This window comes from Eptatretus burgeri, chromosome 3, assembly GCF_056783735.1.
Source record: "Eptatretus burgeri isolate ZD-2024b chromosome 3, Ebu_testis_v1, whole genome shotgun sequence".
NCBI lineage: Eukaryota > Metazoa > Chordata > Myxini > Myxiniformes > Myxinidae > Eptatretus > Eptatretus burgeri.
This window is the reverse complement of record NC_140963.1, coordinates 37,282,825-37,310,383: the sequence shown is the minus strand read 5'-3', so window position 1 is coordinate 37,310,383 and position 27,559 is coordinate 37,282,825. Positions and strand designations below refer to the sequence as shown.

The 27,559-nt window shown below is 39.3% G+C and overlaps 1 protein-coding gene across 6 annotated transcripts in view; it reads right to left on the bottom strand.

Annotated features, from left to right (window-relative positions):
* Positions 1-27,559, bottom strand: part of LOC147029698 (tomoregulin-1-like) — a 199,346-nt gene that overhangs the window by 34,942 nt on the left and 136,845 nt on the right. The window lies entirely within an intron of this gene.

Below are 27,559 nucleotides of genomic sequence, written 5' to 3'. Positions count from 1 at the left end.
GCCTCCCCTGGTGCCTGAGATCCAATGATGGCATTTTTTTCTTCGGACCGCCTTACGACCTTGACCTCAACAGTTAGGGATTTGAGTGTAAATTAAGGAAATATGTCCCCATCTACAATGTATCCAAAAAACTCAACATCATGATGATTTGACACAATATAATTTAAGTTATGATCAAAAGTTGTTTTTTGTTAATTCGGTCACAATCCAAAAAAAGTTGGTCAAGGACATTAATCAAATATCAGTTGCACAACTTCAATGCATCTACACTATTACGATGAAAGGACACCTTGGAAGGCCAATCATTCCTTGAGATTCTGCATTGGCAATATTGAGCAATGACAAAAAAAGTGTTATTTTTAGACCACCATTTGACTTTGACCTTTAATTCGGAGGGGTATGATATACATTAAGCATAATTGTGGTTTACTCTATGCTATCACGATTGGGCAATTTCATTCTGATTGACAAACCTTAGTCTAGTTTTGGGGAAAAAATGATAAAATGTCTATAATTGGGTCATGACCTTAAAAATTATGTCAAGGTCAAAAAAATGTAAACCCCGCATACTTTTTATTTCCATTATTAATGCAAAATTGCACTCTGAAAGTCCCAGCTGGCTCTGAGATACAGCTCAGACATTGGCAGAAAAAGAAAGGAAAAAATAAAACAAACCTAAATGGTGGTTTAATATTCCTAAGGATCTAAGAAACTCTGAGGTGCCATTAAAATTGGGGGCACTAATTGTAGAAACAAACCCAACAACAGATATAAGCCTCCCACTATTCCACAGGTTTATATCAGATAGAGAGAAGTTACCACTTAATTACACTCTGCAGAATGAGACGTAAGTTCTAGCTTGTGGTTGTTACACCATGTTTTATCTCCAGCAATGATGTGTTCTAAGAAAGTGTGGACGAGCAGTTAAAGATCATCATGGAATCTCCCACAGCAAAGCTCAATCTCTTGGCCTGCTGCTCTTGCATTGTAAACAGATTTGTGGCCTCTTTGTCTTCCATTGCCTTGTTTGTGGTTTTGCAACCTTTGGCCTTTCTGTGCCACCTAACTCCCCTCCACCCCACCCCCCAGGTTTCTGCAGGGTGCATGTAGTCTGCCAGTAACTCACTTCTGGTGAAACTCCCAAAATCCAGGTTCACGACTCACCTCCACTCATTTGTTCCTTATTACTCTCATCTGTGGAACTAACTTCCTTGGTCTGTTCAATCCATTTCTTCCCTCCAAGGGAGATGGCTGTTCACCTCAACTAATCCCCCAAAAATACTGATATTCTTTGCCCTCATTATCCTGCCCCAAGCCAACCTCTTCCTTTCCAGTTTTTTGTTTTTTTTGTTTTCTTTCATCTCCCTCACTTTCTATTTAATTGTTTCATCGCTGCTCTCTGCCAACAATGCAAGGAGAAATAGACTGAAGCTGGTTGTGCGAAATAGCTCCATTTCCATAATTCTTCTTTCCCATTCTTTCAGCCCATTACTTGTGCTTGAGCTTGTATCCAGCTTGTTAACTCCCATGTCTTCCTCCCATCTTCTCCCCTTCCCCTTCTCTCTCTCATTCTTCCCCTCATCCATTCTACCTCCAGGAGTCCCTCTACAGCTTGTGTTCCTCTACCCAACTGTTGGTGTATTTCCCTGCTTTCCACTGTGTCTGCTTCTCCCTGTGGATTTGTGGCACACATATAAAGGACATGAATAATAGGCATGAATAACTAATTCAATGTGTTAAATAAGGTGGTGTAAAATATGATGCGTCAATGGCAGTAAAGTTTCCAATAAATGCTTTTTTTCTACAGCCTTTAAAACTTTTATTTTATTTCCATTGAATTATATATTTAAACACTGTGGAACACAAATCGCCTTGTTTACACTTCTAAAAGTCTCCAGCTTCGCAGTACTTTGGCAAAACTTTATGCCATCTTTACCGATAAAGTTTTCCTCACACTGAGGGTGGAGTAACAGCGAGATTCACACAAAAATGGTGGCTCATGTTCGTACTCAAAAATATAGATCATGCTCAAAAATGCAAAGCGAGGGTTGAAAAGGCCCTTCCCATGCCCTTTGTTTTTTCTTTTTCTCAAGACAGCACGGAGTATTAAGTTGTTCTATGAACTCTCTAGGTTAAGAAGAGTTTGGAAGCATTTTTCTCTGAACCTTTGTGTCACTGCTATGTTATTGGGTACTGATACCATTATTTTAATCCCTGAGACAAAATCAAATCGCATAGGAAACTTGATACTTATCAGACACGAGCAAGGGTACCCAGCGTTGTGCAGTGCTGTTCTAATCCTGTTGGCATTTTGAAGAAATCAAATTGGTTTTTTTGTATTTTTGTGGGGACCTAAAACACCTCCCTACTCCCACTAAGGAATGGGGTCAGGGATCATTTAATAGCACCTTTTACATTGCAACAAAGGCTTAGGCATAGAGTGATGTTTTTTAATGGAACTTGCAAATTATTTTGGCCCAAAATACTCCCTGGAACTCAATGATGAACCTCTGAAAGTTTGACGGAGATATGTTTGGCCATCTCTGAGAAAAATGGTCACACACACACACACACACACACACACACACACACACACACACACACACACACACACACACACACACACACACACACACACACACACACACACACACACACACACACACACACACCTCATAGTATAAATATTGGTGGATAATAAGGGGGTTAATATGTAATTTTGTGTTCACTTTAACCATTTACTTAAAAAGTTACAAGTGGCATGATGTAAAGTAAAAAACAATCTCTATGTACAATTGTTATAAATAGATCAACAAAAACAACATCAGAGCTTTGAATATCCTGATAATAATAATTACTACATTTATTTATATCGCTCCTTTTACCAATGGATACAAAGAACAAACTATATTATAAAAGTTTGCAATGAACCACTTCTTATTTCACTTACCGGCATGAAACTTGTTTGAATCACATAATTGTGTGTGCCACCCAATATAAAGAGAGTTTTATGATTCTATATGGTTTCAAAAGTTGCATTTTTTACATCCAGATGCTACCTGATCCATTTCTCTCCATCTGATGAATCTTTCTGGTGTTTGAACGATTACATGTACAGATGTAAAAATGATTCTTCTTCGTCTTGCGTATGGCAGCTATCATTTTGTTGGAGCGCAGCTGTGCCGCTGATGCAGTGCCCCTATTACCGGGACACTGGTGCTCATTTCACCAACCTTGGAAGGATGACAGGCTGAGTCAACCCCACCTGATGTAAGTTCAGCAGCCAACGGGGCTCAAACTCAGGACCCCAAGATCCCAAACCAGCCACCCTAGTTATAAAGCCAACACCAGGCTGTAAAAATGATGAAAATGATAGTTATTATAACTGATTCCGTTACTGTATTGTAACTATTACAGGCATAACATGGATATATCCTCGTTAACCTCCGCCATCTTCGAAGATGGATGGAGGTTACTGTTTTCACCCCTTTCTGTTTGTTTGTTTGTTTGTTTGTTTGTGAACAGTATTACGGAAAAACTCCTCTGGATTTCGACGAAACTTGGTGGGGGAGGGGGGGTTAGGTATGGTCTAAGGATAATGCCATTAAATTTTGGACTTGGTCCCCCCCCCCTGCCAAAAAAAATTTAGAGAATTTTTTTTTTTGCATTTCTACATGTTTTAAGTGATTTCCAACCCCCCAAAAAAATTGTTAGAGAAATTTATTTTTTGTTTTTTTTTTGCATTTCTACATGTTTAAAGTGATTTCCAAGCCCTCCCAAAAAAATTGTTACCCCCCCCCAAAAAAGGGAAATTTTTTTTTGCATTTCTACATGTTTTAAGTGATTTCCAACCCCCCCCCCCAAAAAAAATCGTTACCCCCCCAAAAAAAATTGTTTGCGAAAAATTTTTTTTTTTGCTAATCCACATGTTTTAAGTGATTTCCAACCCTCCCCAAAAAAAGATTGTTGGAGAAAAATGTTTTTTTTTGGCATTTCTACATGTTTTAAGTGATTTCCAACCCCTCCCCCCAAAAAAATTGTTAGAGAAAAAAAAATTTTTGCAACTTTTTTTTTCATCAAAATTTCGATTTCTTTTTTTTTTTGCATTTCTACATGTTTTAAGTGATTTCCATTCCCCCCCCCCCCCCCCCAAAAAAAATGTTGGAGAAAAGAACTACAACTCTGTCAGCACTGTTGACATCATATTTAATGAATAAGATATAAGGTTCACTTGAGTGACCCAGCAGTAATGGCGGCGGAGGTTTTGCACTCTCCCGCGTACTCCCCCTCTAGTTTGCATTTGTTTCACACACACTTTGTTTTGTTGAATTTGCATTAGTTCATAACATTTTAAACTGGTGATATTTTCATTTCGCGTTTGACTAGTGGAATGGAAAAAAAATCTGCACCAGGCTTCAAGGCATCAAACGAGAGGTTATCACTGCTGCTCTGTGCCAATACAGCAAGGAGAAATAGGCTTTGAAGCTGGTTGTTATGGGAAATGATTCCATCTCCCTCTCTATCTCCGTAATTCTTGCAAATTCTTTCATTTTGAGGCATTAGGAGAAAGTTTGTGGACATGCTCAGCTGCTTTTAATTTAAAAACTTGAAATCCTGGATAAAATGAATAATTGTTGGGACAAATGGTGTTTCCCGGATAACAACAGTACACTGTATTTTACATACAATTAATACAGTTTTACATAATCGTTCATTGTCCGTAGATTTCAGTTATCTAAGTCAGTTTCCATTTTATCAAGATGTTTCATACTGCAATAAGGGTGTGCCCCTCACCCCTTTCAGAACAGGTGCTACTCACTAAGGTTCCACCATATAATGTATTGTCATTACCCAGGTCACTAGGCTCAAATAAGTTGAGGCCATGCTTGGATATGAGGCCTGAGGCCAATATGAACAAGCGGTTTAAGCCGGTTATAGTGTACAGGAAAGATTCCATCGTCTTTCTACTAGCATTAAAATTAGTTGTGATGGTGCCAAAAGAAGATGCTTTTTCACGGTTTGATTTATTTTTTTTTTGCACTAATATTAAATACCATGTGGACAAACATGTTAGAGAATAATTGATAAACCATCCAATCCTTTCTCCTCCAAGGGCATAAGTCTGTCTGAAGCCTCCACAAAGACAAGATGAACACCAATCTCAAATGCATAACACAGGGCTTTGTCTTAACCTTATCTCCAAGCAAAACCCACAAGCAAAGGGAAACACACAAACATAAAAGAGCATTAGTGGGGAAAAATAGAACAAAGAAAAAATGCAGGGAAGATTGGTACAAATAAATGGAGTAGTAAGGAAGGGTGAGGAAGGTAAAATCTCTGGGCTGAGAGTAGCAGAATTAAGGATGAACCTCACCGGTGAGTTGTTCCTTCAGCACCGACTCTGGCTGCGCACCTGTTGTGTCTCTCATCGCAGCTCCTTTGTCATGCATACCTATTGCACCATGTAAGTGTCACCTGCTTCCTGAACTGTGTGCACTCAACAAGTCTTTGCCTCTGCCAGTAAGTGCGACGACTATCTTTATCCACCCTGTTTCTCCACGTGCACTGCGCTTTCTCTCTACTTATTTATTCTCCTTCACAACACAACTCTTCTTGGTCTCTCTGCCGGCACATATGCCATATCTCTCCTCTCTTACATCATACCCACTTGGTTAACCTTCATCACGTGCAATGTATGGCACACCGTTCCCTGCGATAACTGTGTGCGCTCTTCTATTTGTCTTTGTGTCCTTCGCTTCTCCTCTGCAAGCCATCTTGTGTTATGTAATATGCCCCACGGACAAAGCAGAAGATCCTTGGCACCTTCCACACATAAATATCCCAATTAGAGCAAAATATTCCATCAGGCTTTTGGATGACACAAAGTCACAACGTCTGTCCAAAACTGCATTGAATATCAAGGAGGAGAGGGGAGGGGAATTGTGGAGAGTTTTTAATTACAAAAAGGGCAAAAGGGGAGACATCTGCTTCTTGGGTCATTTGCAGGCTTTCTGGACTACTTAGTGGATGTATGATCCAGCGCATTTATATGAGTATACATAGATGTCCTATGCTGTCCTTACAAACATAAAATCTGACCTCCTGGAACATTCCCCCGTTTTCGTTCTGAAATATATAATGTACATATCTGAATCCTTATAGCAAATTAATATCTGCCCAGGATTCAATTATTTCAATGGCTGAAATCAACAGGACGTTAAATGAGGCATGCTAACTGCTGTGGGAAGTGAGGAGAAGCTGACGTTTCGTGTGTTAACCCTCCGTGGGAGCAAAAGCCATGAGCGTGATTATTTTTTTTTATAGTGAAAGTGTCTAAAGCTCTGATGAAGGGTTAATGCAAGAAACGTCATTTTCTCCAAGTTTCCCACAGTGATAAGCATAAATCAATCAACATCTTGTTGATTTCCATCCATAATTGTTCTACCTATCCCCCGATGCAGGTGGACAGTAGCTTTCACCGGCAAGACTAGTTCTTCATTCTTCAATTACTTCTTCGTTACTGATGGATTATAATGTACCCTGATATTGCGGTGACCCTTTGGCTGGGGAAAGTTATTTCACATTTGGCCGGTGTACTGGCATGCAATGGCCTTTTCGAAAGGTATCATTGGGTCTTCAATATCCAAACGTGAGTGCTTGTACACAGGACAGGCAGCTCAATGTTTCCTCCATGATGTCTTTCCCGTGTAGTGTGTGAAAATAAATAAATAAAGATATAAAGAATATGATCCACATCATTCTTCATCATTCAACTCATCTATAAGCCTCAAACTCTGGATCAGTGTGATGTTGAAATGAAAAAGACCCCTGAATGTGATTCAAGGAAAACTAGACATAGAAAAACGCAATGCTTCCCTTCGAGCTTGCACCATGGCATATTATTACCAGCCATCTATATCCTCCTAATTCCTCAGCATCTCGATGTTTATATACTGTAGTTATCTGTTAAACTGCTAAACCGTCCCTTCTCCCACAACTTTTTAGCAAACTGTTCCGTACATACTAACGACTTTCTTTTCTAAAAAAACACCCTGTCTCTCTTCTTCCTTTGTGAGCTCTGTTCCATACCTAGACTTAAAAAGTTTCAACTTTTCCAATCTCTCCTTTTTCCGAAAACACCTGTCATTTTTAAGTACCATTCAAATTGAACAAAGCTAAACCCTTTCTGATGCATAAATCGATATCCTTTCCACAGGTGGTGGTGTTGTTGTTGGAATAAATGCCTCCATTCCAGGACATTCCTGCTGCCAAATTAGTCTCATTGCCAAGGAGTACACTGGGTGGTTTGTGGTCAGGGCAGGAGTTTTTCAAAAGGAAGGTGACCAGAACTGAATGCCATTTTGAATATGTTGCTAGACAAACCTCTGAACAACATTAGCATTTTCGTGCTTTCATATATTTAAATATGATGCTTCTCTAAAAGGTATGTATGTATGTATGTATGTACGTATGTATGTACACATGCATATCTGTGGATCTATTCCATTCCTGAAGATGGGTAAGCTGACAATCCTGCAAAAAAGGCTTTTAAAGCCTATGTACACTGACTGATACTGTTACGAATTTGGAAGCCTTGTGCACACAGACAGACAGCCGTCCCCCAGCTTAGTTATTTCGATAAGTACGTGTTTCTAGTTAGGGTCCCGTCCCTGGTATAATGGGAATTAAATGTTCATGTCCTGCGGAGTTATTTTGATAGTCAGGGTTTTCTTTTATTTTTACATCAACGATAACTACAACAACACGCCTTCACCTCGCTTCCTCACACCGACGCCATTGCCTACGTGCGTGTTAGCATGTACGTGGGCGGAGTTCACGAGGACCTGATGTCTAACTCGCCCAATCGGGGAGATGCGAGCAAGGTTGCCGACGGTCGGCCAATAGGCGTAGCCCACACGGGACCATATTCCTCTCCTTGTTTGAGGGGCGGTCGGCCGCGATGGCCGTCATGCCCCCCCCCCCTGGTCCAATCAGCGGGCTTGGCTCCCCTGTCGGCCAATGAGCGACGAGCGGATCAGAGCCAGGGCGGTCCTTTGCAAGAAGGTGGAGCCGAGACATGGGATCCGTCCAATGAGGGCAGGCCATGCATGAGCAAACCGCGCCCGAGAAGACGACGAAGGAAAGGGGAACAAATAATTATGCCCGGTCTGCTAGAGCGCGTGGTCTGATCTCATCTCGCCGGCGCTGGTTTGGTTCTCTGTCGGCTCGAGTGCTTGTTTGGTTCTCTGTCAGCTCGAGCGCTGGGTTTTGGCGCCAGGTCTGCAAAGAGCGCTGGATTTTGGTTCTCTGTCTGCTCGAGCGCTGGGTTTTGGCGCCAGGTCTGCAAAGAGCGCTGGGTTTTGGTTCTCTGTCTGCTCGAGCACTGGGTTTTTGGTTATTTGTCTGCTCGAGCGCTGGGTTTTGATGCCTGGTCTGCAAAGAGTGCTGAGTTTTGGTTTTCTGTCTGCTCGAGCGCTGGGTTTTGGTTCTCGGTCTGCTCGAGCGCTGGGTTTTTGGTTATTTGTCTGCTCGAGCGCTGGGTTTTGGTGCCAGGTCTGCAAAGAGCACTGGGTTTTGGTTCTCTGTCTGCTCGAGCGCTGGGTTTTTGGTTATTTGTCTGCTCGAGCACTGGGTTTTGATGCCCGGTCTGCAAAGAGTGCTGAGTTTTGGTTCTCTGTCTGCTCGAGCGCTGGGTTTTGGTTCTCGGTTTGCTCGACGCTGGACTGGTCGCATCTTGCTCGACGCTGGTCTGGCCTCATCTCGTCGCTGGTGTTGGTCTGCGTCTGGCTGCCCTGGTCCGTCTTCTGGCGTCTGGAGCTCCGGGAAGTTGTGGACGTCCAGCCGCGTGCTCGCGGCCAGGTAGCCAGCCACGTTCTCATCCGTCAGCTCGACTTCCCTCCGAGCTGAAAGAATATTAAAGACCTCGAGGTCCATCTCTCTTTCTGGGTATCTGTGTGTGCGTGTGTGTGTGTGTGTGTGCGTGTGTGTGTGTGTGTGCGTGTGTGTGTGTGTGTGTGCGTGTGTGTGTGTGTCTGTGGGCCCGTCTTCAAGTAGAACTGTATAAGTGCTTGTGTATAAATTTCCATTTATCTTGTCGGTTTAACTCTGCCCTTTATGTGTCCTTTCCCCCTTTTGTAAATAAATATTCCTTTTGTTGAATGTTTCAGCTCGTCTTTGTCCTTTCCTTCATTGGCTAAGCACGGTGCGTGTTGGGGAATTAAAAAGGCCGTTGTTGCCCTAGTTGGGTGCATTTGGACTGAGGGGACCTCGGTAACCATCCGTTCGGGTTACGCACGGGTCGAGTACGGTTACGGCTCATCCCGTTTGAGCTCCGTTAAGGGTGTGAATACTCGGTAGTTCGCCACGTGGGCCTCTAGGTATTCTGAAGTTTGGCAAATAACCCTGTACCACGTGGTTGATTTATTGACGATTCACGGTCCTGTAAGGGACGCGTACCTTCGGAGTTATCCGAGGGTAACGATCTGAATTCGGGGTGTTCGGTGGGGCCAACTCTACTGCTCCATCTTGCGGTCGTGCTTGCAGCTGATACCTGGCCCACAACAAATTGGTAATCAGGAGTGGGACCACGAACCCTCCGCCTCCACAACGAAATTTGCAGGACACCAATCACAACAAATTGGTAGTCAGGAGTGCAATTCGGCCCCTCGGCCTACGTAGAGAAATTCACGGGATTCGGATCAGGGGGTGTAGGGAGCAAATCCCCCCATTTCCTCCAAATTGCAAGCGTTTTAAATTTTATTTCCAACACGCGACATGGCAAGCCAAGATGGGCTGAAATAGGTGGGTTTAGAGGTAGATGTAGTGTTAGACAAAACCATGGTCCAGGACACCAGCCCCATGCAAGAAGACGTGCCCCCGCATCCAAACTCAGAGTCCGTAAGGGGTGCAGGGGCGGCATATGACACCCCCCCTCCGTCAAACTTCCTTCCCGACCCTTGGCGGATCCGCGCCTGGCCGAGGCGAATCGGCTCCGTCAGGGACGTTTAACTTGGACCAGTTTAGGGGAAATATTAATGCTGATGAGGGGTGATATGTAAACAATGAAGAGCGTTATGCGGAGGATGGCTGCGAATGCGCAAAGGATGGATGCCAAAATGTATGAGGGCAGGGGTGATATGCAGTGCATGGGGTTGAGTCTCCAGGCAGGGCAAGGGGCAATAAGGGCGATCGCACGTGGCGAAATGCGGACAATGGACTGCAAAATGGCGGCACCACGTAGCGAAACGAGTGAGCCATGGAGGGGGGGGTGTAATGGCTGTCGCGCCCGCAATGGAGACTGGTAAGGTCGGGATGATGAGTGACGCCACCACAATAATTTGAGAGACTGAAACGTGTAGGGTGAGACACAAGGGGACGACGGGAAAATTAAAAGAGGTGATGGAGACGGAGAAATTAACAGAGACACAAGGAGAAACGCAGGAATGAAAAGAAATAAAAGAGACAAAGGAGGAAACGGCAGCGACGAAAATCCAGGAGTCAGAAATAATAGAAGAGACACGGGAGATAGATCAGGTGACGGAGACGCAGACATCAAAAGAGGGGGGCAAATTACATAAAGTAAAAGACGAGCAAACACACACGTGGAGTTAGGAGGGGACAATGAGGTTGAGCATGGGAAATGTTTCGTAACCTGGTGCGAGCAGCAGGATAGCCTCCTGAAGGAACAGAGGGAGATGGTAAGCTCTCTCGAAACAGACCGCGACGAGGTGAGTCCGGTCGGGCCGTACGAGGTTGAGCGGATGGGTGCTGTGAACGGGTACACGCGGAGCTTGGGGGGTATGGAAACCCTGTGATTGCTTGTGGTAACACGATTCCCCGATGTGATTGTCCCCGAGTGTATGAGTGGTACGAGTGTGTCAAAAGGTGTGCAGAATTGTGTGAGTGTCATGGCGTGCGTGAGTGCATGCAAGGAATTGAAATGCGGATGGATTCAGACGGGAGATGGGTGTGGCGAGCCTTCTGCGCCGTATAAAGTTATTCTGGCAACCGTGCCGGTTTCGCAGGACGTAGCATGCGAGGCCCGTTCGGCATTTAGCGAACGTCCCTCACGTGCGCGTCTTCGCGTAAGGAATCCAGCGCGGAAACGCTCCATGTGGGATTCAACAAGGCCTCGTGGACGGCTAAAATGGCGGCGAGTGTTGTTTGAATTCAGCAAACGGGTCACCATGTGGGCGCGTGTGCGGGGCATCACGTGTTGGCACCACGTGTTCCGTTCGTGAAGCGTGCGGGGCGGGCCCCCAGCACGACACGCTCAGGCGGGCCTGCACGGCAAGCTGTGCGGGTTCCGTGGGCGAGTGACGTCACCGGGGATTTCCCAGCGCAAGTTGTGGATGAGCTGCGCACGTTGGCTCATGTGGGGAATCCCTCAAAGGTGAGCGATTTGCAGGGTGACGTCAAGGCTGCACGTGTCGCCCGATGGAAGGGACGAATGGGAAAGCCGTAAACCACCACCTTGGCGGTGCAAAAAAAAAAAATCCTCACTCCAAATACACGGCCCGGCAGAGATGTGGCAAGCATCCTGTTTGGGCATAGGAGCAATAGTTAGTGGGATGGGTTTAGCTTAGATAGACTGGCCTCATGGGGGCATGGGCTGTCCTCCATGGGGCCATGGACTAGTTAGTGGGAATGATAGGTTACATTTAGAAATGGAAAATTGATTTTGGGAGACATGGACAGACATGGAATGTGTAGTGGGGATGTAGCTTCGCTACGTAGAGTTAAAAGGAACGTGCATTAGTGTAAGGGACGACAAGGGAGCACGAGATAGTTAGGGGAACATAGGTAGAGTGTGAATTGGAAAAGAAAAGTGAAAAATGTGTGATGAATGAGTATGGGTCAACGGGCCCGAGTGAGTGAGTGGAGGGAATGTAGAATGCATGGTGTGAATGAATGATTGGGGGGAGGAATGAAACCGACCCAAGTGACCCCGGGGTCAGCGTAATGTTAGTTAGTCATCCCTTACTCTTATGCACGTTCCATTTAATCTACGTAGCTAAACTACGTCCTCACGACACATTCCATGTCCGTCCATGTCTCCCAAATCCATTCTAAATCTAAATCTACTTTCCCACGAACTAGTCCATGGGCCCCATAGAGGACGGCTCATGCCCCCATGAGGCTGGTCTATCTAAGCTAAACCCATCCCGCTAACTAATGCTCCTATGCCCAAGCAGGATGCTTGCCAAATCCTGGTCAGGGCCGTGTAATTGGAGCGAGGCCTTTTTTTAATTTTTTTTTTTGCACTGCCTAGGCTGCGGTCTGTGACTCCCTCGTTCGTCCCTTCCATCGGGTGATATGTGCAGCCTTGTCGTCGCCCTGCGCATCACAATCAGCGCTCGCTTTTGCGGTGTCCACCATGCGAGCCGACGTGCGCTGCTCACCTGAAGCTCGAGCCGCGAGGTCCGTGCCGATGACGTCATTCGCACACGGACCCTGTGCGGTTTCCCGTGCAGGCCAGCCCGAGCGTATCGTCCCGTGGACCCGCTCCATGCGCTCTGTGAACAGAACGCACGGCGTGCAGCACATGGAGCTTCGCACACGCGCTCGCATGTGGACCCGTCCATTCCAAATTCACCCGACACTCGCCTACATTCTCGCTGTCCACGCGGCCGGCTCGTATCTGACGTGAAACATTTCCGGGTGGATCGCGATCGCGCAGGCGTGCCATGGACCTTGTACGCGTCGTCGCGCAAACCCGGCGCGGTTGCCAAATTAACCCTTTGCGTCTTCCAGGCTTGCGACTCGTGTCTCCCGTCTGAATCAGTCCGCATTTCAATCCCATACATGCACTCACGCACGCCATGACACTCACACCACTCATACGTTTCAACACACCCGCACCACTCACACACTCCACCACACATTCTGGGACAATCACGCTGGGGATGGGAGTCCGCACAATCCCAAAGCCTCCACTCGCCCCAAAGTCTGCATGGACCCGTTCGCATCACTCACCCGCTCAACCTCGCTCGGCCCGACCGGACTCACCTGGTCGCAGTCCACTTCGAGGGAGCATACCTTCTCCCCCTGTTCCTGAGGGAGGTTAATCCGATGCTCACATTGGGTCCCAACACATTCCACCAGCTCGACCCCATTGTCCCCTCCTATCTCTACCTGTGTGTGCTCCTCTTTAGTTTCATTCAATTCGTCCCCCTCTTTCGCTTCCTGCGTCTCCCCCATTATTTCTAAATCCTGCGTCTCCCCTTGTGTCTCTGTTAATTCCGTCATCCCTTGAATTCCCGCATTTCTTATACTTCGACCTCGCCCGTCTCCATCGCGGACTGAACACATTCTACACTCCTGGTCGGTTCGGTCGTCCCCCCACGTGCAGACACCATTTTGCCTCTTACGCTCGCCTACAGGCTTAACTCCATGCTCTGCATTTCCCCTCGCTGTGTTCGCATATCACCCCTCATCTCATCCATCCGCTGTGCATTTGCGTCCATTTTGTTTTTGCAAATCCTGCGTATTCGCATCCACCTTGTTGTTCATTTCTTGCATCATCTGTACCAACTGTTCGAAGTCCGATGGCTCTTGCGGAGGCGATCCGCCACGATCGGTCACGGACCCAACATGAATCGGGGGGGGGGCTTTGACGGAGGTGGGGGGTGGTGGAGTGTGGTTATACGCCACCCCACCCGCGCCCATTATTTCGGGGTCCGATCATGGGGAAAGTTCATGCATGGGGGTGTCCTGGACCATGGATTCCTCTAAACCTATGATAATCTCTACACCCACCTGACCCAGCTCGTCTTGGCTTGCCATGTTGCGAATGAGAACAAGTTTGAAATGCTCGTAATTTGGGGGAAACCGGTGGGGGGGGGGTTGCTCCCTACACCCCTGATCCGAATCCCGTTAATTTTGTGGAGGCAGAGGGGTTCGAACCCCGCGCATGAACACCAATTGTTGTGGGGCCGGGTTTTGTTGGCGAGCACGGCCGCTAGATGGAGCAGTAGAGTCATCTCCACCGAACACCCAGAATTTAGGTCGTGACCCTCAGATAAGTCCGAAAGGCACGGGTCCCTTACAGGACCATGAATCGCCAATAATTCGACCGCGTGGGGTAGGGTTAATTGCAAAACTTCAATATACCTAAGTACCCATGCGGCAAATCTACCGGGGAATTCACACCCTCGACAGACCTTAGTGGGACAAGCCGTTACCGTGCCCGAACCGTGTGTAACCCGAGCGGATGGTTACCGAGGCCCGTCAGTCCAAAGGAACAATTTACTGCCTTGCTATTTCTCAACACGCACCGTGCTAAGCCAATGAAAGAAATGACGGGGAACGAGCTGGGACATTCAACAATAGGGAATTTATTTACAATAATCGGGGCATGAGGGGAGCACTTAAGGGCAGAGTTATCTGAATAAAGAAGGGAATCAAATGTACAAGCAATTCCTTAACAATTCCACTTAGAGATAGGGCCCACGGACACACACGCACACACAATTACCCCAGAAAGAGATGAACCTCGAGGTCTTTATTTCCCCTTCAGCTCGGGAGGGAAGATGTGCTGAGGGAAGAGAATGTGGCTGGCGACCTGGCCACGTTCGCGCGGCTGGACAACCGCACCTTCCCGGAGCACCAGGCGCCAAATAACGGATCAGGGCAGCCAAACCCAGAGGAGGCGAGACGAGGTGATCTGCCGTGATGAGATGGTTGACCGCCTGTTGTCATGCGCCAAACGAGACGCCTCGGATGCGCAGGATGCAGTCAGCCGCAGACCCAGACAGCAGAGCGCTTGAGCAGACGGGACGCAAATCATCAATCTTTGTTCTTCGTTTTTTGGGGCGGGTCCGCTCCCCCGTCGCCTGCTCCCATTGGGTGGACGGCATGTTGCGGCTCCGCCTTCTTGAAAAGGACTGCCCCGGCTTTGGTCCACGCGTCGCCCATTGGGTGGAAAATGGCGCATACCCTTATTGGCGTGAAGCCAGAACGATGCATTCCGTGACCATATTTGCTGCGAAATCCACACTGCCTGGGGCATGGAATTCCGCCCACGCACATGCCCGCATGCCGGCGAGCGCGCGAAGAGCGTGGACAATGCCGCGAGCAGAGGGTTGTGTTTGGGGTAAAAATCCTATCTATAAAATAACTTCGCAGCGCACGTACACTTAATTCCCATTAGACATAGGGGGAAAGGGAGCTATCGATCCACATTTACTTAACGAAATAACTGAGCTATGGGGACCTGAATGTTGAGTGCTCATGGCTGCCAGATTCGTAACAATATTTCTATGTATGTATGTATGTATGTATGTATGTATATATATATGTATGTATGTATATATATATATATATATATATATATATATATATATATATATATATATACATATATATATATATATATATATATATATATATATATATATATATATATATATATATATATATATATATATATATATATATATATATATATATATATATATATATATATATATATATACATACATATATATATATATATATATATATATATATATATATATATATATATATATATATATATATATATATACATATATATATATATATATATATATATATATATATATATATATATATACATATATATATATATATATATATATATATATATATATATATACATATATATATATATATATATATATATATATATATATATATACATATATATATACATACATACATACATACATACATACATACATACATCCATACATACATACATATATATATATATAGACATAGATATCGTGGTGAGAACGACCACTAGGTGGGGGAGGTTTGCATCATCTCCCACAAAACTCCCTGGAATTGTAGGCCGTCGCTTGGATAACACCGCGAGCCGGCGGGTCGTTTAACCGACCGTGGTCGCCAATATTTCAACCGCGTAGCTTAGGGTCTATTTACCTATAACCAATTTATCTAATTAACTACGTGATTTCGACTACCGGGGAAACCACACTCTCAGCACGTTTTGCTCGAACCGGGTCACTCTACCGACTGCGGTAGAGTTCTAACTTCCGACTACAAACTCCGGTTCGGGTGCAGCCGAGCGGAAACTGCCAATGCCATGCCGGCTGGAATGAACGGATTATCGGGTATAAAAACCTGGCTAAACTCAGATCCAAACCATGCTGGACCAATGCAAGAAGGGACGGAAACGAACTAGGGGCATTTCAAACAAGTTTTATTTGCAGTAAATGAAGACGCAAAGCAAGACTTAACGCGAATATGCAAGAAGAATTTACAATGATCCAAAAACACTTATTCAGTTCCACTTAAAGATGGGCCCACACGCAGACACACACACAAAATGAAAAGAAACCCAGAGTCTTTATTGGACCCTCGCAGCCGTGGAGAGAGACAAGCTGGGGGCCAGAGTTCGGTGGTGTACCTGACCGTCTGAGGAAGGGCGTGCTCCACGATGCGGCACCTGACAATGGTTGCTGGTTTGGTCCCCAGTCGCACGTGTGAGACTCGAGCTTTGTGGTGGAGCTCGGGTAGTGAATGGCCGGGGTCCATGGAGAGGGTCGGGGTCGCTCTTCCCTTCTTCGTAGAGGGCCAGCAGAGACACGTTCGCTGCCTCGATGCCCACCAAAAACTCTTCAAACTAAGTTTTAAAAGACTCTCCAAGACCCCAATAAGACTCTCCAAGACCTCAAAAAGACCACCGCTCTCAGAGAGTGCTCGGGAATTTATGGACCTCCCTCAGCGGAGAGGGGCCTTGGTGAACACACCTCGCTGTCCGCCTCTGATTGGACAGGTCCTACGGCCCACCTTTCCGGAGGGGTGCCTTGGCCCCTGCCGGGAAATCCCAGCCAGTCTTCCACATGGGTTCATGCTTGACGAGTAACAGTATCAATGTTGCACAGGCCATGGTGCAAGAGTTACAACGTTTGTGGAAGGAACGTTGGTGGAAGCGGCAAGGAACGGCTGCAATACCCTGCCTTGGCAAGTCAGAGTGCTTGTAGACAGTGGGTGGGTAGTGGATCATGATGGGGAATGGAATGGTTGTTGGTTGTTCGTTGGATGTAAATATTTAATTACCAAACTAAAAAGGAATCGCAATGCACGCCTTTGATTCTCCCACTAGACAAAAGGAAAGGGATCTGACGACACACATACTTAACGACATAACTGACTTTTGGGACATCTGCATGTTGAATACAAATGGTTTCCAGATCCGTAACAATATATATATATATATATATATATATATATATATATATATATATATATATATATATACACATAGAAATATAGATTATACACATAGTAAGATGGATCTATACACATAGAAATATATATATATATATATATATATATATATATATATATATATATATATATATATATATATATAGATATATAGAAATATGAATGTATATATACACATAGAAATATATATATAGAAATATAGATTATACACATAGTAATATGGATATATACACATAGATATATATATATATATATATATATATATATATATATATATATATATATATATATATATATATATATATATCTATGTGTATATATCCATATTACTATGTGTATAATCTATATTTCTATATATATATATTTCTATGTGTATATATACATTCATATTTCTATATATATATGTATATATATATATATATATATATATATATATATTTCTATGTGTATAGATCCATCTTACTATGTGTATAATCTATATTTCTATGTGTGTATATATATATATATATATATATATATATATATATATATATATATATATATATATATATATATATATATATATATATACATTTCTATATATATATTTCTATGTGTATATATACATATATATTTCTATGTGTATATATACATTTATATTTCTATATATATATGTATATATACACATAGAAATATAAATGTATATATACACATAGAAATGTATATATATATATATATATATATATATATATATATATATATATATATATATATACACACATAGAAATATAGATTATACACATAGTAAGATGGATCTATATACATAGAAATATATATATATATATATATATATATATATAGAAATATAAATGTATATATATATATATACACATAGAAATATATATATATAGAAATATAAATGTATATATACACATAGAAATATATATATATATATATATATAGAAATATAGATTATACACATATTAATATGGATATATACACATAGATATATATATATATATATATATATATATATATATATATATATATATATATATCTATGTGTATATATCCATATTACTATGTGTATAATCTATATTTCTATATATATATATTTCTATGTGTATATATACATTCATATTTCTATATATATATATATATATATATATATATATATATATATATATATATATATATATATATATTTCTATGTGTATAGATCCATCTTACTATGTGTATAATCTATATTTCTATGTGTGTGTATATATATATATATATATATATATATATATATATATATATATATATATATATATATATATATATATATATATATATATATATATATATATATATATATATATACATTTCTATATATATATTTCTATGTGTATATATACATATATATTTCTATGTGTATATATACATTTATATTTATATATTTCTATGTGTATATATACATTTATATTTCTATATATATATTTCTATGTGTATATATACATTTATATTTCTACATATATATATTTCTATGTGTATATATACATTTATATATATATATATATATATATATATATATATATATATATTTATATATATATATATATATATATATATTGTTACGGGTTCGCGCCCGGCGGCGTGCTGACGGCCACGTAACTCGAATCGCGGCACGTCGCCCACCGGACGGACAATCCAGTCGTGACCCTCTCGGACTAACGCCGGGAACCAGTCACGGGTGGACCTTTCGGTCTCACCGCGATCGAGCCAATCGGCCCCCGCGTGGGATAGGGTTGCTCGCCAAATTCGACCTACCTAAGTACCCACACGGAGGGTAGACCGGGCGATCGCACCTCGCCGCAGGTCGACTTCGGACACGGGCCACTTAAGCGACCCGTTCCGTACTATCGGGATAACCGAGCGGTGTTATTCGTCGACCTCGACGGTTCGATTAATTATCGGGCGTATTCAGCCCACTACCAACCCTTTACGTGAAGCAAGATGAGGATTCAATGAAAGAAATGACGAAGCGAAGCGGGAAACAGTTCAACACAAAGCACATTAGTAGGGTGAATATACTGGTTCTAGCTCACTTTTCCCCATGTAAATGAATGGGGGATTTTCAGCGATTCCCTTTTTTTTCCCCTAAAAATAAACCCCCTTTTTATCCGTTTTTCCCTGCTGTGCAGGGGTTTGGCTTTTTGTGAGGCAATGTTTTATGGTCGGATGCCCTTCCTGGACGCCTCTTACAACACAGGGATATGGTACACCTATTCTAACCGGGGCATACACCGGGACCAGTATACTGGTACTCATTTCGCCGACCTCGGAAGGATGACAGGCTGAGTCAACCCCCTGGTGTTAATTCAGCAGCTGAGCGGGATTCGAACTCGGGACACTGGGATCCCAAGCCGCCACCCTAACCACTAAGCCAACACCAGGCTTTGTATATATATAACCAGGCTATCCCAAGGTATATTTATTTGTCTCCCCTTTAACCTGGGGGTTGAACAGCTCACTCATTGAACCTATAAAGATTTGTTCATTCTCAAATTCCTTCAATAGTTTAATTTTCTTTGCACAATAATCCCCATCTAAAACATTTGAATCTTTATATTTTTTAAGATACCCCTTTTGTGCCATTACGAAATGATAAACTTCTCTTAATGATCTCATCTGACCACCTCCTGAGCCACATATCATTTTGAGATTATAGTAAATTGTTTTTTCATTGTTCAATTGATAACCATCAAAGTTTTCAGTCCATTCAAGGATATTCATTTTATCTTTACATCCTCTAACGTACTACTTTTTAAATTGATTCGCTTATTTGTTTTATTTACCTTTGTTTTAGTTATTTTTTTCAATAAGACTTATTTGATATTTTTCACATTCATTATGTTTTCCATTTATATACCAAGACTGAGATTTTCTCCACTCTTTAGTTTGATTAATACTTGGTTTAACCATTTATATATTGTGAAAAAACGCGGCGGTAGCCCTTAAAAACCCTAACCCATCTTCCCATCGTTAAAACGCAATCTATTTTATACACTCTATCATACAATATCCATATGGAACACAATCTATTCCATTATCTAAAATAAATCTCTTATCATCAAAGGCTCCTAATGCCTTTTTATTTACTTCTTCACTATATATGTTATGTTTATAACTTCTTATTGTATTCATTTTCCTGTATTCTTCTTTCTTATTCATCAAACAATTATAATAATTTCTAAAAGTTATTGATTTCTTTATTACATATTTCTTTATTCCCTTTAACCTCTTATCAATCTGATCACCATACTTATAAGCATATGCCTTTGCTCTCAATCCAATAAACTCACTCATTACTTTTCCACCCAACTCATCCTTAAACTTACCAATAACCTTTTCATTCTTTTTGGAAAATAACTCACTCTTCTTGCTGAAATTACTTGTATCATATACTCCAATATTTTTCTTCATATCTTCATAAACATCATCAGTTTTTATATCTCGGATAAAACTATCAGTGTCCATATACAACAATGAAACATTTTCACCATACTCTTTCTTTAAGTCATTATACAAATAATCATACATCAATATCTTTGATAAATCAAGAACTGCTGTTCCAATATAAATTGGTTTATCCATTACAATACTTTCCTTTTTCATATGAATTGCAGAAAAGTTCTCTGAAAAAACCTCTTCTCTCTCAAAACTTGGTTTATTTATCAATCTCGAAGCTTCTTTCCAAGATGTTGCGAATCTAATGTTTTGCCTGTTTCTAACATTTTCCATAGTCTTTCCAAATACAGCATTATTCATTAATTTATAAAAGTCCCCTTCAAATTTTACTTTTGTATTTGCTCTCATATCTGTATTGAATTGAATATACTTTTTCACCCAAGGACTTTGTTTAAATTTTAAAACTCTATGAATTTTAGCTACTCTCAATCCTTCTCTCAAAAACTGTTTTAAGCTTCTCTGATGTAAAACATATCCCTCTTTATCATAGAATGTTGTTAATAACTTTTCTGTTGATTTGCCTTTAATATTAAAACTTTTATGATAATCACTGAACCATTCTTTCTTTGGGGTTTCTTTCTCACATGCAAAAGGAAGGTCTTTATGCTTATTATGAAGAACACTCGGGTACCTCAAATCAACTTCAAAATAATAACCTTCTTCTTCGTCATTCAATTCCTCTTGAGAAGAAATAACAATATTCATCAAAGCCTTTTCATAATCCTTTTCTTCCACCCACTCTAATTTACCATAAGGTAGAGATTGAGACATTGCCCATCCATACAAATTATTAGCATCAAAATACATCAAATAATTACTATCTTTTTCACTATCATAATTTGGGAGATATTTATTATTTGCTTTCGCATATCTTTTTGAACATACTTGTGATATTCCACCTCTCTTGGACTTCTCAATCATCAAAAGCATATCAACATCACTGATTAAATCTATATCTTGTTTTGTCATTTTCAACATTGCACTCCAAGCTAAACCAGGAGCTGTGAAATAGTGGGCAGGGTCTAATCCATAACAATTTTTATTATGACAGAGTGTTCTAAAAGCCTCAAACACATCAGCTAACAATAAAACATCTGTTTTTAGATATAAATCGTGATATTCTCCAAGGTTCTTTATCTTAAATAATTTCCATATTTCTTGTGCGTGTTTATATTCCTTATCACTTATCTCTTCTTCATAAAGGTTATTATAGAAACTTTCTTTTGATGGAAGTTGTGTTTCTTTAAATCTCATAAATGAATCCATATAATCATAAGGATAAATTCCCTTACTTGTAAGAATTTTCTCTTTACTTTGAATTTCATTCCTTGTTTGAATTTCCTCTCTCGTAAGAATTCCTTCTTTAATCAGAATTTCATCTTTAATCAGAATTTCCTCTTTAGTTAGAATTTCATTCATTGTTCGAATTTTCTTTATGATTAGAATTTCATCTTCAGTTAGAATTTCTTCATTAATTACAGTTTCCTCTTTACTTTGAATTCTCTCTTTAATCTGAATTTCCTCTTTAGTGAGAATTTCCTCTTTTGGAAAGAATGAATTAAGATTTGGAAAAGAGTCCGTGGAGTTTAGATTTGATGCGAGGTAGGCTAGTGGTGTTCCCATAAACTTGTAAGAATCTAGAAACCTAATACGAGTTAAAGGTTTTGTGAATATCATTTTTGAAAATGAAATATACTTTTGACTTGTGTTTGTTATGGCAGAAATATTCCCTGGTGTTTTTGAAAGTTCATTTATAAATAGATGTGTATCATAGTTGGCGCTGTTGTGAAGAAAGACTGGAATAAAAGAAGGTAATTTATAATTAAGATCACAACAGGAATGAGCGGGACCTCTATATTTACCAGTAAGATGACAATGGTCTCTAACTTTAGACTCCTTAATTTCCCCCTCACAAATATGACAGATATTGTTCATTCTAAATTCTAATTTTTCTTCTTTGGTTAATTTCATCGGTTCATTTGTTTCTTTCATTAATTTAGTGAGTCTTATACAATCCTTTTCTAATCGTTTTACAAACTCTTGTGAAGCATTTTTTCCACGATAATGTTCAAGTTTGTTATACTTTTCTCCAACAGATGATTTGATATAATAACAGAAACCACAAGGAATATGTTTTTGATATTTATTTGTATATGGTTCTTTTGGATTAGGAGAAGCAGTATTTATCTTTTTAAGGATACACTCAAAATCAGCGTATATCACAAATGGGTGCATGATAGATTTATTATAATCTTCAAAAGAAATCTTTTCACCAGGTTTAGGCATTGTAATTACAGCTGATTTATGATTACTACAATATTTTGAATGTTGTTCTAATCGTTCTTTTGTATGAAATGAATTAAGACATCGCTTACAAGGATATATTTTGTTTGCTGTTCTGAATACCTGAGAAGAGATTAATCTTGATAAATTATTGATGTATGTGTAATGTGAATTCTTTCCAACACTAAAATATAAAAGATCAATGTGTGTTTCTTCATTTTTATAGTTGTTTGAAATTTTTAATATTTGAACTTTGTTTGTATCCGTTAATCCATATACATTAATAGAAAGATTATTCTTTTTCTCAAATTTAGGAATATCTGTTAGTGGCATTGGGAATTTAAAATCTTTAATGTCCAAGGTATTCTCATATTTCATATATTGTTTTACTCTTTCTGAATTACATTTTGGTGGATGTAAGTGAGCAAGAACAGACCAGAGAAAACATTTATTATCATTGTTCTTAATATTAACAACTGCCTTCTTTAGTTTTATTTCTTTTGGTAATTCAATATAAGAAGAAGCTTTAAGAGGGTTTGATTTTAGAATGTGTATATCTAAAAAGATGATTTTTTTAATATTGAATCCACTTCCTACCACTGTATTATCAACATCCTCCTCTTGTCTTGATAGTTCTTCATAAACCCCACTATTCAAAAAATCTTGAAATGATGTTATAAAATGAAGATCTGTTCTCATATAAGGAGTTTGTTCTTCATCTTGTCTTTTCATATTCATTTTCACTCCCATATAAAACTTTAAAGTTTTCATTTCTTTTAATGTCTTTTTAATAAATTTTTCAACATCGGGTTTCACTATTTCAATTGATTCAGCTATTGATGATGGACCGGGTTCTCCAAATTGAAAAATCCTTATTTTTATATGCCCTTTAAATGCCCCATCAGTGTTTTCAATATAATAGTCTCCCTTTACTTTAAACTCATTTTTCTTGTGTTTTTGTGATTGAAGATGTTTATTATAACTACTCTTCAAAACATCCTTTGAACAGATATCACAATGTTTTCTTTCCAACTCAATAGGAGATATTTTATGAAACAGATTAAATGTGTGTTTGTTGGTTCGGAGGTGTTTTCTATAATGTTTATATTCGTGATTACAAACATCGCAGTACGTTGTATTCACCATATTTATAGAATAAAACTTTGCTTAAACTAAAATTTTCTTGATGAAAATTTCGTTTGTTTTACAAGGTGAATCTGTGCTTAAAACCATTTTATCCTCCAACTTTTTCACTTAATAAATACAATGTTTCAAGACACAAAAGACAAGTTTCAATCAATCTCTTCATCTGTTAAAGATACTGAGAAATATGTCAAGGATGTAAAATTGAACAAAGATAAATATAACAACTATTGGATAAAAACTATTATGGTAAATAATATGAGTTCTTCAATTTCCTTCAGTGGAAGGGCCTTTAGTATACCTGGTAGAACATCAATTAAAGTATCTCTAACAAAAGTTTCTCCTCTCCTTCTAGTAATATATTCAAAACTAGAAAAAGCAATGAAACAAGAAAAAGTATCAAAGAACAAAAACCTTATGGATGAAGCTTTAGAAAGAAAAGATAAGACCATCTGTAATATGCAAGGAGAAATTTGTATTTTTTTCAACAACCCTAAAGATGTAAATCCTGATGAAATAAAGGATGTTAATATATCAGGTGAAATGACATTTCGTTCAATAGTAGTTAACGATAATTTTAAAATTACCTTTAATATAAAAAATGTTGTCGTTGAATCTGATAATGAAAAAAGTATATCGATATCGATGGTAATATACAACTGAAAGTATAGATGAATTTCAGTTTAAGTAAAGTTTTACTTTATAAATATGCTAGACTTTCCTGATTCTCCATATGACAAATTTGAGAATTGTCCTGCGTGTGAAAGACGGGGATTAAACACAGAGTCAAAAGCCTATAAACAATGTATATTCTGTGATTATCTTCTAATTAATGATAATAAAAAATATAAAAAGGAAAATAATTCTTTTAGATTTACACCAAAAATGAATTACTTTACAAGATTGATTAGAGAAATGAATGTAAAGTATGAGGATGATAACACACCTTTCCTTACAAGGGAAGAAACTGAACGTATAAGAGAAATGTTCAAAGGATTGTTGTTGTATATTATTCATGGATGTAATTTTCAGGGAAATATCAACACAAGATATTGTATAAATAAAATAATGGATTATCTTGAAATTAAACCTGAACTTAGGATAAAATATAGAGTTTCTAAAAAAGCCAATAATAAATTAAATAACCTGTTTTTCAAATATATAAATGAATGATTTTTTACCTATTTGGGAAAATAAGATAAAATTTAACAACCATAAAAATCTCCCAAATTCATTAAGATGTCTCATAGTTGGTTCAAGTGGATGTGGAAAAACCTGCTTACTTTTAAAAATGCTCCTCACTCCCAACTTTTTAGATTATGACAATTTAATAATTTTCACAAAGTCGAGTTTTCAACCAGAGTATCAACTACTCTCACAAGGTTTTAATGCTGGTCTTCAAAAAGAAGATATAATCGGTTTATTTAAACGTCAAAAACCTAAATGATTATAACATTGAAGATATAATTCAACTATTTTGTGATACACAGAGATGTAAAAAGAAATCAAATCCTATAACTTGTATTCTTAGTCATTAAACGGATGATATACCGTCTCCCCAAGATTTGGATAAATCAAAAAAGAACCTCGTTATCTTTGATGATTGTGTTAATGAGAGAAACCAAACAGTAATGGACAGCTACTACACAAGAGGGAGACATTCTTCTTGTAATTGTATTTATCTTAGTCAATCGTACTTTCAACTTCCTCGTCGTTCCATCAGAAACAATGCTAATACTTTTATTTTATTCAAGTTAAATTCAATAGATATCAATAATTTTTGGAGAGATAATTGTTCTACATTATGTAGTAAAAAGAAATTTGAGGATTATATGAAGCACACGACTGAAAAATATAAATATATTGTTGTGAAACAAGATGAGATATTAAGGGATATATTTTTTGTTTTATAAACAATTACATATATAAATGACAACTATTATTATAAATCTTGTGGGTAAATCTGCTTCTGGAAAAAACTTTCATAAATCAAGGTTCTTGTGTAGTACAAATGAGAATATTGTAAATTTACTTAAAAAACACCCCGTGATACGCATTGTATCAACAACAACTAGAGCAATAAGACCTGGAGAAGTAAAAGGTGAAGATTATCACTATATTTCAGTGGAGGAACATATGCGATTGAGGAATGAAGGTCAAATGTTTGAGGAGGTTTCTCTTGGTACAACAAAATATTCACATTGTAAGAGTGAGTTAAGGAAACTAAAATCTGGTGGTGTTGGGATATTAGAAACTAATCCAGAAGGAACGAGACAAATTATTAAACATCTGAGTGGAGTGAAGATTTTATCATTCGGTTTTGATGTTGATGAAGAAACTCAACGCAAACGTATGAAAAGCAGAGATGCAAGTATTAGTGAAGAAGAAATTACAACTCGCATTAATGTTAATAAAGAATTTGATGAAATATTTAAAGAAAAGGATTTATTTGAACACATCTACTTGAATGATGAAGAAAAGGAAAATTTCCCTGTTGATCTTTACAATTCATTAAATGATATTTTACAATAAATAAATGGATGTAAAAGAAAGAGCAAGAAGATTTAAGGAACATCAAGAGTTGGTTTCAAAAGTTGTAAAACAACAGGAAGACATAAAGAAGAAACGCAGACAGAAACTAACGGGCGAAGAAGCATTTGAAAGAAAACAAGAGAAATTTTTTAAACCACTTTTAAAAACTTCCCAAGAAAAAATGAAAGATGTTTCCACAGTTCCCACAGTAGAATATACTCCCAGAAAGCTCCAAATGTTAAAAGATTTCAGTCAAATGACGGAGGAAGAATTAGAGCATATTGGAGAATTAGAACATGATGAAGGTTTATTTCAACAACTGGAAGAGATTAATCAACCCCCTGATTATATTGTGAATGCTGTTCAAAACAATGAATATTCAGCGGATTCAAAAACCAAAGCAGGACTCATTCCAACAGAACAACCAGCAATATTTCATCTTGTTCAAGAAAAGGTATTGATATTTAATGATGAATTAAGGTTCTTAAGTTCTGCTCAACCCCTGTTAAACTAACTCCGAGATTAATGTTTCTTCTCACAAAAGATGGAAGACAAGGTTCAACTGTGAAGGATGAATCAAAGTATATTGATAAACCATTGGATATGGAAAATAATGATGATAGAGTATATATTGATTTGCTGAACACTCTAAATTATAAGGTTATTCTTTCTGGTAAAAGTAGGAAGAATGAGAAGGAGAAACACATTATTCAGGCTTTAAGTATCCTTGGTTCAGGTGTTAGTTTTCTTCCAAATGACCCATCGCAATTAGTTAATAGACTGTTATTGTTGTTAGGCAGTCAGAAGGCTGGAAATAACAATTGTTTTAATGAAGCATCAGCCATTTTAGACCAGTTGATGAACATGAAAATAA